Here is a 17,376-nt window from a genome sequence, read left to right as displayed (position 1 = left end):
CCACTGCCCTCCCACTGCCAGGCACCCAGTTATAACCGCTCCCTCGCCTTGGTTGTCTTTATTAGTTTCTTTCTCTGTGGCTGAGTGTGAAGGAAGACGAGGACATTAGTTAGGGAAGCTGGGTATAGTTAATTATCTTCTTAGCATCAGTTTCTTCCTCTCAAAGTATAAAGGAAGACGAGAAGGTTTAGCCAGGAAGGGAGAGTTGTAGTGTGTAAATCTCTTTCAACGATAACTATAAATGAGTTTCGTTATTGGAGCCCAGAAGACAGTTTTGGGGCAGGAAGTCGGGAAATATCAGCGGCTGAGTACGACAATCTGGCAACGTTGGTTACGACGCCCTCCCCGCTTAGTTTTTCCTTCATGCATCCCAATACTTCGCCTTAATTAGAGCGCCAGCGTGGCCAAGCACTGTTAATGTGGCAGCAGCTCCTCCACGTCTGCACAGCGTTATGTACTTACTCGCGTCTTTTCGGGTCAGGGCGGCGCCGATGTTCAGTTTTTGCGGCAATGTTAATTTGGAAGAATCTTTTGAATTTGGCTCAACTCTGACATTTTGGTGGGCTTACTCTGAATGCTGTCCCTCTCCCTTATGATTGGCCTGAATACGCCTTCTCTCTCCCTTACTACTGATCGTAAGACACTCTCTCTCTCTCTCTCTCTCTCTCTCTCTCTCTCTCCCTCACGACTGTTCTGAATACTCCCTCTCTCCCTTACGACCTTTAAATACTACTCCCTCTCCTTCGACTTTTCTGAATACTCCTCCTCTCTCTCCCGTAAGACTTATAAATACTCTCTCTCTCTCTCTTTACGACTATTTTGAACACTCCTTACGACTGTCTCTGTGTGTGTGTGTATGTGTGTGTGTGTATGTGTGTGTGTGTGTGTGTGTGCGCGCGCAAGCTAACGAAATCCATTAGACCCTCGCCCGTCACCTTAAGGACTCCTTGTTGAGAGGAGCTCAGTGGTACGACATGTGAGAGAGAGAGAGAGAGAGAGAGAGAGAGAGAGAGAGAGAGAGAGAGAGAGAGAGAGAGAGAGAGAGAGAGAGAGAGAGAGAGAGAGAGAGAGAGAGAGAGAGAGAGAGGTAGCGAGCAAAATAGAGAGAGAGGAAAAGAAAAGAAATGTAAAAGGAAAGGAAAGGAAAAAGGGAAAAAAAGTGAGCCGGTGATTTCAGGACAAAAAAAGCAATCTTTATTTTTCCTTGGGGAGGCAAAGGACACGCATTTTTTTGGGGGGGAGGCAAAGAACATACATTTTTTGTTCTTCCCGACTGAAGATTGAAAAAGGCTCAAAAAAAGGCAAAATGGGCTGCCACTCACATTTATGGACCAACAGACAAGAGTGACGGACGAAAAACCTACTCGCTTTCTGGTATGAGGCAAAGAATGCACACTTTTGTCCATCCCGGCCAAGGAAGGCCACTTACATTTATTGCCTAGGAGATGAAAGTGATACAAAATACTGCCGATTACTTTCAGACTGTGCTTTCTAACCTTTGAAAGACGAGAAAGTCACATAATACACTCTGTAAGTACTTTGACACCCGAGGATATACCGTAAATTATTTAAAGACGCCCAAGACAGTCCCAAGATCTGCTTTCCCACGGGGTGTCGATGCCTTTGGTGCCAAGTGCCTCCGCAGGGTCGTGGGGTATCGCTGGAATGACTTCTTGGAATGAAACTGAATCGAGGCCTGTTACCAGCTTAGTCCGTGAACGCCTGCTCCGGCTATATGGGTACGTGGCGCGCCTCCCAGACGTCGATCCTGCTCACAGGGTTGTTTCCTTACGAGATAACCCTGAGTAGAGGAGGCCAAGGGAACGCCCTCGTAACTCGTGGCTGGGGCAAGTCAGCCGATCCTGCATGGAAGGAGTGGCGACGGATAGGGCAGCTGCGTGGGAGCTTGCTCGGGAAGACCTCTGGGAGTGGAGGCGGCGAGTGAGTGAAGCGACGCACCCCGGGGCGTATGCTCCCCATTAGTTAGTTAGTTTGATCTCTAGGTTTAGGCAGCTACCAGTGTTTGCTCCTCCTTATACTTTTTTTTCTGGTAGACAACATAACCCAATTCTTCTTAATGCTTCCTTCCTTCCTTCCAAACACATAATAGCCTCAAGACAGTCTGGAACACCCAAAGGTTCAAATTCATTGCTATTCACGGGCCTCTTCATCCTTAAGTAAGTAAGTAGGAGGTTTAGGCAGCTCTGATCCTTCCTTCCTTACTTCCTTTCATAACCAGACACGTAACCTAAGACAGCCTCGAACACCCAAAGGTTCAGACTCCCATCACTTATACTTAAGAAAGAGAGATTTTGAGGTTCTCCTACTTCTTGAACCGTCTTTTTCCTTCCTTCCCATAACCAGACACGTAACCTCAGACAGCCTCGAATACCCAAAGTTCCAAACTCATTACATTTCACGCGCCTCTTCATCCCTAAGTAAGTCAGATTTCCCGGTAAGAATAGCCAAGTCCACCCTTCCCAATGCGCCGCGGGACAGACGGAGCCCTAATGATACAGGATCACGCAAGCAAAGTTTCAGTCGTTACTGCTCAGCTCGCGACCCGAACTTCTGGTATTATTTATTTTAATGGCCGTCCAAGGTGCCACGAGCAGGCCCTTGACGTGACTAATAGCAGTTTCTTCGCTCGGGCTTACAGTGTTGGTCGCTTGAGAATTCCAACACAGAAAATTTATCACACACACACACACACACACACACACACACACACACACACACACACACACACACACACGCACACTGACTGGCTCCAGGATACCTCTGAACACACACACACACACACACACACACACACACACACACACACACACACACACACACACACACACACACACACACACACGAACGGAAACACACATAAATTTACGTACATGATTTTTTTTCGTTGTGTTGGAAAAATCTACGGCGACTGTTTCTTCAAATCTGAGAGAGAGAGAGAGAGAGAGAGAGAGAGAGAGAGAGAGAGAGAGAGAGAGAGAGAGAGAGAGAGAGAGAGAGAGAGAGAGAGAGATCCCTTCACGCAACAGATGGAAGGGCTGGTTGGCTTCCTGGCTGACTGACTGGCTCATTGGCTGGTCCGTCCCCTTTCCGCTCTTTCGTTCCTCGTCTAGAGCCAGCCCGTGAGCCAGCCAGACAGACAGACACACAAACAGACAGACAGCCAGGCGATCCACTCTTCCAACCCCCCCCCCCCCCCTCCCCGCCATTATCGTCAGGTCAATAGCCATCACGCGGAGTTTTTCTTTTTTCTCCCCCTTGACTGGCGTGCCGTCCTCAGGTCCGCGTCGCCGCCCTCGCGCGTCGACGAGCGTGAAATGAGAGATACCGAGGCGAAGAACATTTGTCACTCTGTCGTCTGTCGCCACACGAACACTGAGGGACGGGACACCGCGGACACATAACAGCAGACATACGGTTACTTAAGGCCTGGAAAATGAATGCTTACAGGGACAAAGTGTGAAGTTAAATTAACGAGTGTAAAATGAAAGATCCAGAGACGAAGAACATCTGTCATCAACGTTCAAACACACAGGCAAGGAGAGGACGGGACACAGCCGACGCATAACACCAGACCTACGTATACTTACTCTGTTCTCTCGTGTGTCTGTGCAGTGAAATTAGATCGAGTGTAAAATGAAGGACTCAGACACGAAGAACATGTCACCTGTCATCACGCACACGACCACCAGAGGAAGGGAACCCAGCGGACGCATAACACCAGACAAACGTACTTATATCTTCTTATAGTGAGAGATGCTCCTACGTCTACTTATCCTAGGTATAATAAAGGATCCAGAGACGAAGAACATCCGTCATCACACACACGACCACCAGAGGAAGGGAACCCAGGGGACGCATAACGCCAGACAGACGTACTTATATCTTCTTATAGTGAGAGATGCTCCTACGTCTACTTATCCTAGGTATAATAAAGGATCCAGAGACGAAGAACATCTGTCATCACACACGAGCACCAGAGGAAGGGAACCCAGGGGACGCATAACACCAGAAAGCCGTACTTATATCTTCTTATAATAAAAGATGCTCCTACGTCTGCTTATCCTAGGTATGATAAAGGATCCAGAGACGAAGAACATCTGTCATCACACACACGACCACCAGAGGAAGGAACCCAGGGGACGCATAACACCGGACCTACGCACTTACTCTCCGTGTCTGTACAGTGAAATTAAATCACGCGAGCACGACCCTAAAGCGACGAGCTGTTCCGCGCCACCGAGCAGGAGGAGGAGGAGGAGGAGGAGAGAAAGACTCGCTGAGAGGGAAGTAAAATGTGTAAAGCAAAGGGAGGAAGGGATGGTGAGAGAAGGAACCAGAGCAATGAAGGAAGGAAGGAAGGAAGGGACGAAGGCAAGACACGAGGTTATTCCACGGAAATTACTGATGTTAAAGTGTCTCATAAGTAGGTCTGGGTGCGAGAGGGATTTAGGGGTCTTAGTGAGCTCTGATCTCCGTCCAAGGGCACAATGCATTCAAGCTAGAAATCGAGCTAATAGGGTACTGGGATTTATTTCAAGGAGCGTAAGCAACAGAAGCCCCGAAGTCTTCCTCAAACTATATTTAGCATTAGTTAGACCTCATCTTGACTATGCGGTTCAGTTCTGGTCACCCTACTATAGAATGGATATCAAAATGTTAGAATCGGTGCAGAGGAGGATGACTAAGATGATTCAGGGGTTGAGAAACTTGCCATACGAGGAAAGACTCAAACAGTTAAACTTGCATTCTCTAGAAAGGCGAAGGGTGCGTGGAGACATGATCGAGGTTTATAAATGGATGAAGGGCTTTAATAAGGGAGACATTCATAAGGTTTTGTTGGTAAGAGAACCGGGTAGGACACGAAGTAACGGGTTTAAACTGGATAAATTCAGATTCAACAGGGACATAGGCAAAAATTGGTTTACTAACAGGGTGGTGGATGAGTGGAATAGGCTTAGCAGTCATGTGGTGAGTGCCAATACAATTGTCACATTCAAAAATAGACTAGATAAATTCATGGACATCGATATTAGGTGGGGTTAGATACACGGGAGCTTAGGGTCAAAGGAGCTGCCTCGTACAGGCCTACCGGCCTCTTGCAGACTCCTGCGTTCTTATGTTCTTATGTTCTTATGTTCTTAAAAGAAATTCTCTCTCTCTCTCTCTCTCTCTCTCTCTCTCTCTCTCTCTCTCTCTCTCTCTCTGTTCACACCTTTTATCTTATACACATACAGTAAGTGGTTTCGTTATACCCTCCTTACGTTGTCTAAGTAACACTGCTTTAATAAGAAAATCTGATAGTTTGGCTTTTCGTTTTTTATGTTTCTTTAAAGTCGAGTTACAGGGACAAGGGGCAGAACGAGACGCTAAATGAGGCAGGGAAGGGAGGGAGAGAGGGTTGAGGGAGGGAGGGAAGGAAGGAGGAATGGAGAGAGGGAGGAGGGAGGGTATTGTCCTAAGGGGGCCACTTTGTAAACATTCTGCCCTGCTTTTCTGCTCGGCTCCCTTGAGGTGCGCGCCGCTCGTTCACCTCACGCGGCTCTGTGACAAGATTATCTTTTGTTTTTTCTCCGCCTGGACTTTTTTTAACCTTTTGTCAGGGCGTGTTGGCGCGTGTGTGCTTGGCGGGGACGAGGCACCAGGGGTTGACCTTGTTACTGTGTGTGTTTGGACGGGAATGAGACTTTTACCGCGGCAATAGACAACGCGTGTCCTTGGCCCGCAGACACACCAGCTGGGCCCATACTCTCAAACATTTCGGGGCTCACACACTCACATTTGATGAGGCTTTCGTGGAGGCTGTCGGTGTTTCCATGTGTAGTTTTATGTGTAGTTGTGGTTTGAGAAAGCTTCTGCGCCATGACAGCCTGACTTATCGTCTTGGCCTTTGGAAGTATTATTTGTGAGAGCCGAAAGCGTCTGAGAATATAGGCACTGAGGGTATACTACGGGGTGCTGCGAGGAGGAGGGACAGGTGGGTGTAGCAACATGTGTCTTCAGGCCGCAGACAGAGTATTGGCACCTTAGCGGGACGAGACAACGGGGTACTCGGGAATGAAGGACCATTGGCTTTAGTAGCTTATCTTTGGGCCGAACAGACATTATTGGCTGGACAACGGGGTGCTGGGAGAAGGAATTTCGCTTGGTATTAGCAATGTTTATCTTTAATCCGCAGACAGACTTTTTATTTTTGTTACTATTAGAAGAGACGAGAAACTGCCAAAACCGGGAGATCAAACACCGTGGGAGAAACATGAAGTATATTTTGTGATTGTCTCGGTGACTTGAAATGATTTACAGTATACTCGAGTATCGACTGAATTCCACGAGCTTTGGGACAACGGAGGGCTGGAAAAACGACCTCGGTGGGACAGGACAAGAGGGGGCTGGGAGGGGAAATGACAGTCGGGTTTTGGGACCTCGGTGGGACAGGACAAGAGGGGGCTGGGAGGGGGAATGACAGTCGAGTTTTGGGACCTCGGTGGGACAGGACAAGAGGGGGCTGGGAGGGGGAATGACAGTCGGGTTTTGGGACCTCGGTGGGACAGGACAAGAGGGGGCTGGGGAGGGACAGACAGTAGGGTTTTGGGACCTCGGTGGGACAGGACAAGAGGGGGCTGGGAGGGGAGTGACAGTCGAGTTTTGGGACCTCGGTGGGACAGGACAAGAGGGGTTGGGAGGAATGACCGTCGGGTTTTGGGACCTCGGTGGGACAGGACAAGAGGGGGCTGGGAGGGGGAATGACAGTCGGGTTTTGGGACCTCGGTGGGACAGGACAACGGAGGGCTGGAAAGAGGACCACAAGAGGGGGCTGGGAGGGGGAATGACAGTCGAGTGTTGGGACCTCGGTGGGACAGGACAAGAGGGGCTGGGAGGGGGAATGACAGTCGGGTTTTGGGACCTCGGTGGGACAGGACAAGAGGGGGCTGGGAGGGGGAATGACAGTCGCGTTTTGGGACCTCGGTGGGACAGGACAAGAGGGGGCTGGGAGGGGGAATGACAGTCGGGTTTTGGGACCTCGGTGGGACAGGACAACGGAGGGCTGGAAAGACGACCACAAGAGGGGGCTGGGAGGGGGAATGACAGTCGGGTTTTGGGACCTCGGTGGGACAGGACAAGAGGGGCTGGAGGGGGAATGACAGTCGGGTTATGGGACCTCGGTGGGACAGGACAAGAGGGGGCTGGGAGGGGGAATGACAGTCGGGTTATGGGACCTCGGTGGGACAGGACAAGAGGGGGCTGGGAGGGGGAATGACAGTCGAGTTTTGGGACCTCGGTGGGACAGGACAAGAGGGGGCTGGGAGGGGGAATGACAGTTGGGTTTTGGGACCTCTGTGGGACAGGACAAGAGGGGGCTGGGAGGGGGAATGACAGTCGGGTTTTGGGACCTCGGTGGGACAGGGCAAGAGGGGGCTGGGAGGGGGAATGACAGTCGAGTTTTGGGACCTCGGTGGGACAGGACAAGAGGGGGCTAGGAGGGGAATGACAGTCGGGTTTTGGGACCTCAGTGGGACAGGGCAAGAGGGGCTGGGAGGGGAATGACAGTCGGGTTATGGGACCGCGGTGGGACAGGACACGAGGGGGCTGGGAGGGGGAATGACAGTCGGGTTTTGGGACCTCGGTGGGACAGGGCAAGAGGGGGCTGGGAGGGGGAATGACAGTCGAGTTTTGGGACCTCGGTGGGACAGGATAAGAGGGGGCTGGGAGGGGGAATGACAGTTGGGTTTTGGGACCTCGGTGGGACAGGACAAGAGGGGGCTGGGAGGGGGAATGACAGTCGGGTTATGGGACCTCGGTGGGACAGGACAAGAGGGGCTGGGTGGGGGAATGACTGTCGTGTTTTGGGACCTCGGTGGGACAGGACAAGAGGGGGCTGGGAGGGGGAATGACAGTTGGGTTTTGGGACCTCGGTGGGACAGGACAAGAGGGGCTGGGAGGGGAATGACAGTCGGGTTTTGGGACCTGGTGGGACAGGACAACGGAGGGCTGGAAAGAGGACCACAAGAGGGGCTGGGAGGGGGAATGACAGTCGAGTGTTGGGACCCCGGTGGGACAGGACAAGAGGGGCGGGGAGGGGGAATGACAGTCGGGTTTTGGGACCTCGGTGGGACAGGACAAGAGGGGCTGGGAGGGGAATGACAGTGGGTTTTGGGACCTCGGTGGGACAGGACAAGAGGGGCTGGGAGGGGAATGACAGTGGGTTTTGGGACCTCGGTGGGACAGGACAACGGAGGGCTGGAAAGACGACCACAAGAGGGGCTGGGAGGGACTGACAGTCGGGTGTTGGGACCTCGGTGGGACAGGAGAAGAGGGGCTGGGAGGGGAATGACAGTCGGGTTATGGGACCTCGGTGGGACAGCCCACGTGGGGCTGGGAGGGGGAATGACAGTCGGGTTATGGGACCTCGGTGGGACAGGACAAGAGGGGGCTGGGAGGGGGAATGACAGTCGAGTTTTGGGACCTCGGTGGGACAGGACAAGAGGGGCTGGGAGGGGAATGACAGTTGGGTTTTGGGACCTCGGTGGGACAGGACAAGAGGGGCTGGGAGGGGAATGACAGTCGGGTTTTGGGACCTCGTGGGACAGGGCAAGAGGGGCTGGGAGGGGGAATGACAGTCGAGTTTTGGGACCTCGGTGGGACAGGACAAGAGGGGGCTAGGAGGGGGAATGACAGTCGGGTTTTGGGACCTCGGTGGGACAGGGCCAGAGGGGGCTGGGAGGGGGACTGACAGTTGGGTTTTGGGACCTCGGTGCGACAGGGCAAGAGGGTGCTGGGAGGGGCAATGACAGTCGGGTTTTGGGACCTCGGTGGGACAGGGCAAGAGGGGGCTGGGAGGGGGAATGACAGTCGAGTTTTGGGACCTCGGTGGGACAGGATAAGAGGGGGCTGGGAGGGGGAATGACAGTTGGGTTTTGGGACCTCGGTGGGACAGGACAAGAGGGGGAGGGGAATGACAGTCGGGTTATGGGACCTCGGTGGGACAGGACAAGAGGGGCTGAGGGGACTGACAGTCGGGTTTTGGGACCTCGGTGGGACAGGACAAGAGGGGGCTGGGAGGGGGAATGACAGTTGGGTTTTGGGACCTCGGTGGGACAGGACAAGAGTAAGTAAGTAAGTAAGTAAGTAATGTTTATTGCCATAATATACACACATTGATATATACATATATATATATAATTATAATTCTGGCAACGAATCTAGCCTGTCAAGCCGAAGCTTCCCGACAGACTGTATATTTATTTCATTGTACTATTATTATCTTTCTAAAGGTTGCAGATAGCTCCCAACCATAAAACTAAATACAAATATACAATAAATAACAACATTAACTATAATACCAGATGAAGTTATAATAGTTATATCTAAAATGTTAACTATAATAACAACTACAACAGCATCAACAATAATATTAATAATAACAATAATAATAATAATAATAATAATAATAATAATAATAATAATAATAATAATAATAATAATAATAATAATAATAATAATAATAATAATAATAATAACAATAATAAAAATAATATGGACAATAGTACTATGCAATTCACTGATTAGATTTAATAATGTAAATTTGTGTTCATGTTTCAGGAATAAATTATAATTTTAACTGTGATTGTTTTGGATTGCAAATAAGTGTGCTTTTACTGACTTTTTAAATGGAGATAAATTATTACTATTAAGGAGATTTTTTATTTCTACTGGCAAAGAATTCCAAACTTGAGGTCCTGAGCATAAAATACTATTTCTGAAAAGAACTGTCCTGAACTGTGGAGAGATAAGATTTATATTGTTCCTGCGCGTATTATGCACTGTATTAATTACTTGAAAAGGATGAGTTCCATGCATCAGTGCGAGGTTTTTATAAATAAATAATAGTAGAAAATAACAATGAATGTTTTTAAAATTAAGAAATCTATGTGTGGAAAATACGTTATGTGTGGAATCAAACTTGTTCATGTAAAACATACACCTAAATATCTTATTTTGAGAAACCTGAAGAATTTTAAGAAAGGAAGGCGTACACGCCCACACAGATACACAATAAATGAGATGCGGGTAACAAAGTGTATAATAAATACTGATAAGTGCTTCTTGTGTAAGGCTATTTCTTATTCGATACAGTATGCCACATATCCTAGATAGTTTATTTGCAACAGAATTAATTTGGTATTTCCAATTGATATTTTGATCTATGACAACGCCCAAAAACTTAGTATAAGAAACTCGTTCAAGTTTTCCTTCAAGTGTTATAGGTGGCATGTTAGTAGTGACTGATCGGTTTTGAAAGATAATGTATTTTGTTTTAGTGATATTTAACCTTAACTTATTATGTTTAAGCCACATATTAATTGAATTGAGCTCATTATTAATGTTTATATGCAAACTATTTATATTTTATCATCTAATAGTAAATTAGTGTCGTCAGCATAAATGGTATACTTAAATTTATTACTAGCATTGACAATATCATTAATATAGATGAGAAAAGTATAGGTCCTAGGATAGATCCTTGCGGTACACCCATTTTGATAGGCTTGAAAGAAGAATATTTAGAATTACAGTAAACAGGTTGAAATGGATTTGTTAAATAATTTTGAATAATTCTAAAGGAACTCCTGAATCCCAAAATTACTAAGTTTACTTAAAAGAATTTTATGACATAGCGAATAAAAAGCCTTAGAAAGATCTAAAAATAATCCAACTAAATAATGTTTCTTTTCCAGATATTTATACACATTATTGGTAAACTGAAATATGGCCGACTCAGTAGAGCGCCCTGGTCTAAAACCATGCTGACAATTCGAAAATAAATTATTTTTCTCAATGAAATTTACAAGACGAGTGCATATCACTTTTTCAAAGACTTTACTGAACACAGGAAGAACTGATATAGGTCTGTAGTTATTGACATCATCTCTATTATCTGACTTAAATAATGGAATAATTTTAGCTTTCAAGTTCGTCCGAAAACTCCTTTCTTTAATGTGAGGTTAACTATGTGTGTTAATGGCAAGGAAATTATGCTGGCAGTTTGTCTTACGACCAAGGGAGAAATTTCATCAAAACCAGATGATGTACCTTTTAATGTCTTAAGAAAGTTTTCAATTTCTATCTGTGTAGCTGGTGATAAGTATACCGAGTAATTAGGTGAGTTGTGTAAATATGTCATATATTCATCCCCTACTATATCATGATCTAGCCCCCCAGCCTTCAAAAAATGGTCATTAAATGTTTCAGAAATGTCAGTACAATGTGGCTTTAATTCAATAACTGTATGTTTAGCACCTGTGCATCTACCAAGAATAGTATTAATGGATCTCCAGTGTTGTTTTGGATTACCTTGGCTATTAAGTAACTGCTCTTGGTTATACTTCTTCTTGGCTAAGAGGGGGCTGGGAGGGGGAATGACAGTCGGGTTTTGGGACCTCGGTGGGACAGGACAAGAGGGGGCTGGGAGGGGGAATGACAGTCGAGTTTTGGGACCTCGGTGGGACAGGACAAGAGGGGGCTAGGAGGGGAATGACAGTCGGGGTTTGGGACCTCGGTGGGACAGGCCAAGAGGGGCTGGGAGGGGAATGACAGTTGGGTTTGGGACCTCGGTGGGACAGGACAAGAGGGGCTGGGAGGGGTAATGAATGTCGGGTTTTGGGACCTCGGTGGGACAGGGCAAGAGGGGGCTGGGAGGGGGAATGACAGTCGAGTTTTGGGACCTCGGTGGGACAGGACAAGAGGGGACTGGGAGGGGAATGACAGTTGGGTTTGGGACCTCGGTGGGACAGGACAAAAGGGGGCTGGGAGGGGGAATGACAGTCGGGTTTTGGGACCTCGGTGGGACAGGACAAGAGGGGGCTGGGAGGGGGAATGACAGTCGAGTTTTGGGACCTCGGTGGGACAGGACAAGAGGGGACTGGGAGGGGGAATGACAGTTGGGTTTTGGGACCTCGGTGGGACAGGAAAAGAGGGGGCTGGGAGGGGGAATGACAGTCGAGTTTTGGGACCTCGGTGGGACAGGACAAGAGGGGGCTGGGAGGGGGAATGACAGTCGAGTTTTGGGACCTCGGTGGGACAGGACAAGAGGGGGCTGGGAGGGGGGATGACAGTCGAGTTATGGGACCTCGGTGGGACCGGACAAAATGGGGTTGGGAGGAATGACAGTCAGGTTTGGGACCTCGGTGGGACAGGACAAGAGGGGCTGGGAGGGGAATGACAGTCGAGTTTTGGGACCTCGGTGGGACAGGACAAAATGGGGTTGGGAGGGGGAATGACAGTCGGGTTTTGGGACCTCGGTGGGACAGGACAAAATGGGGTTGGGAGGGGGAATGACAGTCGAGTTTTGGGACCTCGGTGGGACAGGAAAAGAGGGGGCTGGGAGGGGGAATGACAGTCGAGTTTTGGGACCTCGGTGGGACAGGACAAAATGGGGTTGGGAGGGGGAATGACAGTCGAGTTTTGGGACCTCGGTGGGACAGGACAATGGAGGGCTGGAAAGAGGACCACAGGAGGGGGCTGGGAGGGGGAATGACAGTCGGGTTTCACCATGAAGAGAACATGTGAGGCGATAGTCTCTTGAGGAGCCAATAGAGCGGCTGTAAGACACGGCGTAAAGATGTACTGGAGAACGTTTTACGGCGCGACCCGACCAGACTTTGTGGTGTGTGTATGTGTGTGTGTGTGTGTGTGAGCCGCAAGTGTCAGAGAGAGAGAGAGAGAGAGAGAGAGAGAGAGAGAGAGGGGGTGGGGGGGAGAGTTAAGAATAGACAGACGTAGATATGTAAGTAGATAGTTAAATAGATAGATAGATATACAGATTGATAAACACAGATTAATAGAGAGAGAGAGAGAGACAGCTAAGAATAGACAGACACGTAGATATGTAAGTAGATAGTTAGATAAATAGATAGATATACAGATTGATAAACACAGATAAATAGATAGATAGAGAGAGAGAGAGAGAGAGAGAGAGAGAGAGAGAGAGAGAGAGAGAGAGAGAGAGAGAGAGAGAGAGAGAGAGAGAGAGAGAGAGAGAGAGAGAAACTAATTGAATACTCTCGCTGGACTTGATTAATACGAGTCTCAACCCGTACGACGTCCACATGTGCGTGAATGCCGAGGATTTACACACACACACACACACACACACACACACACACCGGTAACCAGCATTATCAGCACCGCGTGTCTGAAGGAGGGCGTGAGGGCCGCTTCCCTCTCCTGGATATGCGCCTCGGCAGTAGGAGGAGACACAAGCTTTACGGGCTGGCTGGGAGCGCGGGTATGCCAAGACTAGTTAAGGCTCTCCCTGTCAATAAGCGTCGGCAAGAAGAGAGGAACGTTCTGATCTTTGGGCTGGGAGGGAGGTTGGCGAGGGGGGGTTAGTCAGAAGGCTAGTTAAAGATTAGTTTATAGTTAGTTAAAGGTGAAGACGCTGTAGGGCTGGCTGGATGGCTGGAAGGCGACGAGGGCGGGGGCGGGGACGGCCGTTGTGTCGTTACTAATGCAGGAAGGTGAGCGGAGTCCCCGGTCTTGTTAGGCGGGGATCCTTCTGGGGCGTCGCAGGAGCGGTGATCGTTGGGCCTGAGCTGCAGCCTCCCGCCTGTCTGTTTGTCCAGTGGTGTGTGTGTGTGTGTGTGTGTGTGTGTGTGTGTGTGTGTGTGTGTGTGTGTGTGTGTGTTCGGAGGTTCATTCCCGCGTCTCGTCCTGCCGGCGCCTGTCTTGTGCCCCTTCTCATCGTTGCTGAGACATATCATGTATCAGTTTACTGTCTTGTATCAACAACAACAACAACATCAACAACAACAATTCGACTACTACTAATGTTACATGTTACTGTGCCACTGTTTGCATCATCTCAAGTACCTCTGTGGCGAGATCATTTGTGCACGCGGCCAGCAATGATTTGTACACACGGCCACTGACAAACCACTGCCTCTCATCATCGGCCCTCACGCGAACACCACAGTGCCGGCCAGCCCCACCAGAGCCTTAGTGCAGGGTCTCCCTCCCTTCAGCACAGCCACAGTCTCCTCCCCGCCTCAAAAACAGATTGCTGTACTGAAATTTAATTTAGTTAAATATTGCCAGGCGTGGGACGATAAGCTCATGTGACACTGTATTGTTTGAACTATGTTTGAGGCAAACACGGCCGTCGAATACTGAATGAAATCAACAACACAACCTTCACGCCCAGACTCAGTACAACACAAACACACAAGTACAAACATAATTGTTCCCGCCCTGATTACTGTTAACAATTGTAATGAGGACAATAATTACTATTATATTTATTACAATAAGGTTGTCATGAGTATCATAACGATAATAAATATAGTAATAGTAATATGTTGATATAATTGTAATTATCATGACTATTATTTATGTTGCTGATTTTTCTTATACAAGTAGCAGCAGTAGCCGCGGCTGCTGCAGCAGTGCTGGTGATGAAAACCCCATTAATGGTGTTGTGTTCTGTGCTTGTTGCAGGTAAGGTGCCATCACTCCTCCACAGGGGCGGCGGCGCGGCTGCTGCCTCGTCAGCGCGGCACAAGGCAAGTTGTGTCGCCCTCCGGGGCGTCTCCGCGGAGGCGCCTCGCGGCCTCATGAATACAAATGAGCACATCACCACGCAGCGCCAATACCGAACACGAATATAAACACAAGGGTCCATTTATTTACATTTTTAGCGCCTTTTCCCTCCCCGGTGCCGCTGGACGCTAACGAGCAGTGAAGGAGGTGCCTAGCAAGGCAGCTGCAGGCCAGTACTGCGGACGCGGCCATTATCCCCTCGTGAGCGTCTTGGTCACTCCTAAGTGGCTCCATATTCGCGCCACCATTAACATACCCGGCTCTTGGCGCGCCCCTCGCGCTTATCGCCTCACCATCATGTAACGCGGCGATTACCAGGATCACCACGCATACAGAACAAGAATTGGTACAGCGGCGATGACGGGGACGCGTCTCGCCGCGGAGCACTCTTCAATAGCGGCGCTGATGAGGGTGCGAGGGAGGGGGAGGGAGGGGGACGCGTATTCCCTATCTCTATTGTGGCGCCGACGCTGGAACAGGCCAGGTTAGTTGAGGTGAGGCGGGGTTAGGTTAGGTTAGGAAAGGTTTGGTTAGGTTATGTAAGGTTAGGTTGGTAAGGTTAGGTTAGGTTAGGTTTGGCTGGGTAAGGTTAGGTATGGTTACGTTAGATAGAGTTAGGTAATGTTAGGAATGGTTGGGTAACGATAGGTATGGTTGTGTTAAATTTATTAGGTTTGGTGAGGTTAGGTTGCATTAGGTAAGGCTAGATACGGTAAAGTTAGGTAAGGTAATGTTTGATAAGGTCAGGCATTATAAAGAATAGATAAGAGTTATTCATAGTGATTTTGAGTGGGATTTCCAAGGAGAGTATTTTTCAGAACACCCCTTGGCTAATTTCGGAGATACAGCCTTTACTCAGCGACCACATACCCACAGAGAGGCAGGGAATATGCGGGCGGGACAGGGGAGGAAGTGAAGTGACGGAGGTGAGGTGTCAGTGAGTACGATTGGTCAGCGAAATTCTGGCGTGCCAAGTGTCGAGGCCCGGGCGCGGCGATGCATTGGAGGGATCGGCCCCGTCGTAATCTGATTGGTCTGTCGCGTCATTGACTGGCCGTGGGCTACAGCTTGTTCCCGACGGTGCCATAATTATGTAGAGAGAGAGAGAGAGAGAGAGAGAGAGAGAGAGAGAGAGAGAGAGAGAGAGAGGGAGGGGAGAGAGAGAAAAAGAGTGGGAGAGTGAGAAGAGACAAAAGAAAAAGAGAATATAGAACCAAGCGGAAAGGAAAGAAGAATAGCAGAGAAGCGGGAACGATAGCTACAAAGACTATACCGAGAGAGAGGAGAGGAAAGAAAAGGAGAGAGAGAGAGAGAGAGAGAGAGAGAGAGAGAGAGAGAGAGAGAGAGAGAGAGAGAGAGAGAGAGAGAGAGAGAGAGAGAGAGAGAGAGAGAGAGAGAGAGAGAGAGAAGCAGAGAGAAGCAGAGAGGTAGAAGACGTAAAAGAGACAAGAGTGTTGAAGCTATACAACGCTACCAAACTTAAGGTCTTTAGGAGATAAGGGAACAACAACACGTCCATATACAGAGAGAGGGAGAGAGGAGAGAAGGGGAGAGGGAGAGGGAGAGGTAGAGAGGTAAAGGACATAAGATAGGTGAGTGTTAAAACTATAAAACGCTATCAAACTTAAGGTCTTTAGGAAGTATACAGAAAACACTACAGCCAGCCGCCCATCTCCTGCATTCTTTGTGCCCGCCCTCGAGCCGCTGCCTGTATTACTTGAGCGTGTAACTGTTTGAGCTGTAGCGTCCCGGAGACTCTTGGAGGGACGCCCGGCTCTGATCTTACGCCGGGGAGGTGCAAATTACGCTGGGTGTTCCGGGGGCTGTGATGAGAGGGGAGAGGGAGGCGGTGTGGGGCGAGGAGGGAAGGGAGGGGGAGGGAGAGTACAGAAAAAGAGAGAGGGAAGGAAGCATGAAGCAGACAGGAAGGAAAGGGAAGGGGAGAGAGGGAAGGACAGGAAGGAAAGGATAGAGAAGATAAAGGTAAGGGGAGAGAGAGATAGAGGGATGGGAACACGTAGCAGACAGGAAGGGAAGGGATGGGAAGGGAGAGCAGACAGAAAAGGGAAGAGAAAGCAGATAGGAAAAGGGTGATTCAGACATTAAGGAAGGTAAAGGAAGGAAAGGAAGGCAAAGCAAGGCAAGACAAGGCAAGATAAGGCAAGGGAAGGGAAGGGAAAGGAAGGGAAGGGAAGGGAAGGGAGAGCAGACAGAAAAAGGAAGAGAAAGCAGATAGGAAAAGGATGATTCAGACATTAAGGAAGGTAAGGGAAGGAAAGGCAAGGCAAGGCAAGGCAAGGCAAGGGAATGCAAGGGAAGGCAAGGGAAGAGAAGGGAAGGGAAGGGAAGGGAGGGAAAACATGGAAACATGGAAATGCAGGCAACAGAAAGCCTATTAGCTCATTACGAGGTCGCCCGCTTGGGTGATTTAATCTGCTCGACCGCCACTTGGGGCTTGGTGAGCAGATGAAAGCACCTCGATATTGAGGAGCAGATGAAAGCCCCTCGTTATTCAGTTTACTCCCGACGCAGCGAAATGACGGTCGATTCTATATTTGAAGGAGTTGATAATATTCACATTTACTACTTCTGAAGGAAGATTGTTCCAGTGGCGGATGACTCGGTTTGAAAAGAAACTCCTTCCAATGTCTGTGTTACATCGACTCGACTGAATGGGTAAACCGTTATTTCTAGTTCTTGAGTTGGTTTGCAGTTCAAAGAATTTGGAGTAATCGACGTTATTGAACTTTTTCAGATACTTGA

General features: G+C 48.9%; 1 long non-coding RNA gene across 1 annotated transcript in view; it reads left to right on the top strand.

The window, feature by feature from the left end:
- The window catches only part of LOC126991474 (uncharacterized), a 25,190-nt gene extending 20,034 nt beyond the window's left edge, over positions 1–5,156 (top strand). The window contains exon 2 of the long non-coding RNA XR_007745541.1: positions 5,055–5,156. This is a non-coding gene — a long non-coding RNA (uncharacterized LOC126991474). The remainder of the gene's footprint in view (positions 1–5,054) is intronic.
- Positions 5,157–17,376: the final 12,220 nt, after the last annotated feature.

Source organism: Eriocheir sinensis, unplaced genomic scaffold, assembly GCF_024679095.1.
Source record: "Eriocheir sinensis breed Jianghai 21 unplaced genomic scaffold, ASM2467909v1 Scaffold288, whole genome shotgun sequence".
Classification (NCBI taxonomy): Eukaryota; Metazoa; Arthropoda; class Malacostraca; order Decapoda; family Varunidae; genus Eriocheir; species Eriocheir sinensis.
This window is presented reverse-complemented; position numbering and strand designations above follow the sequence as displayed.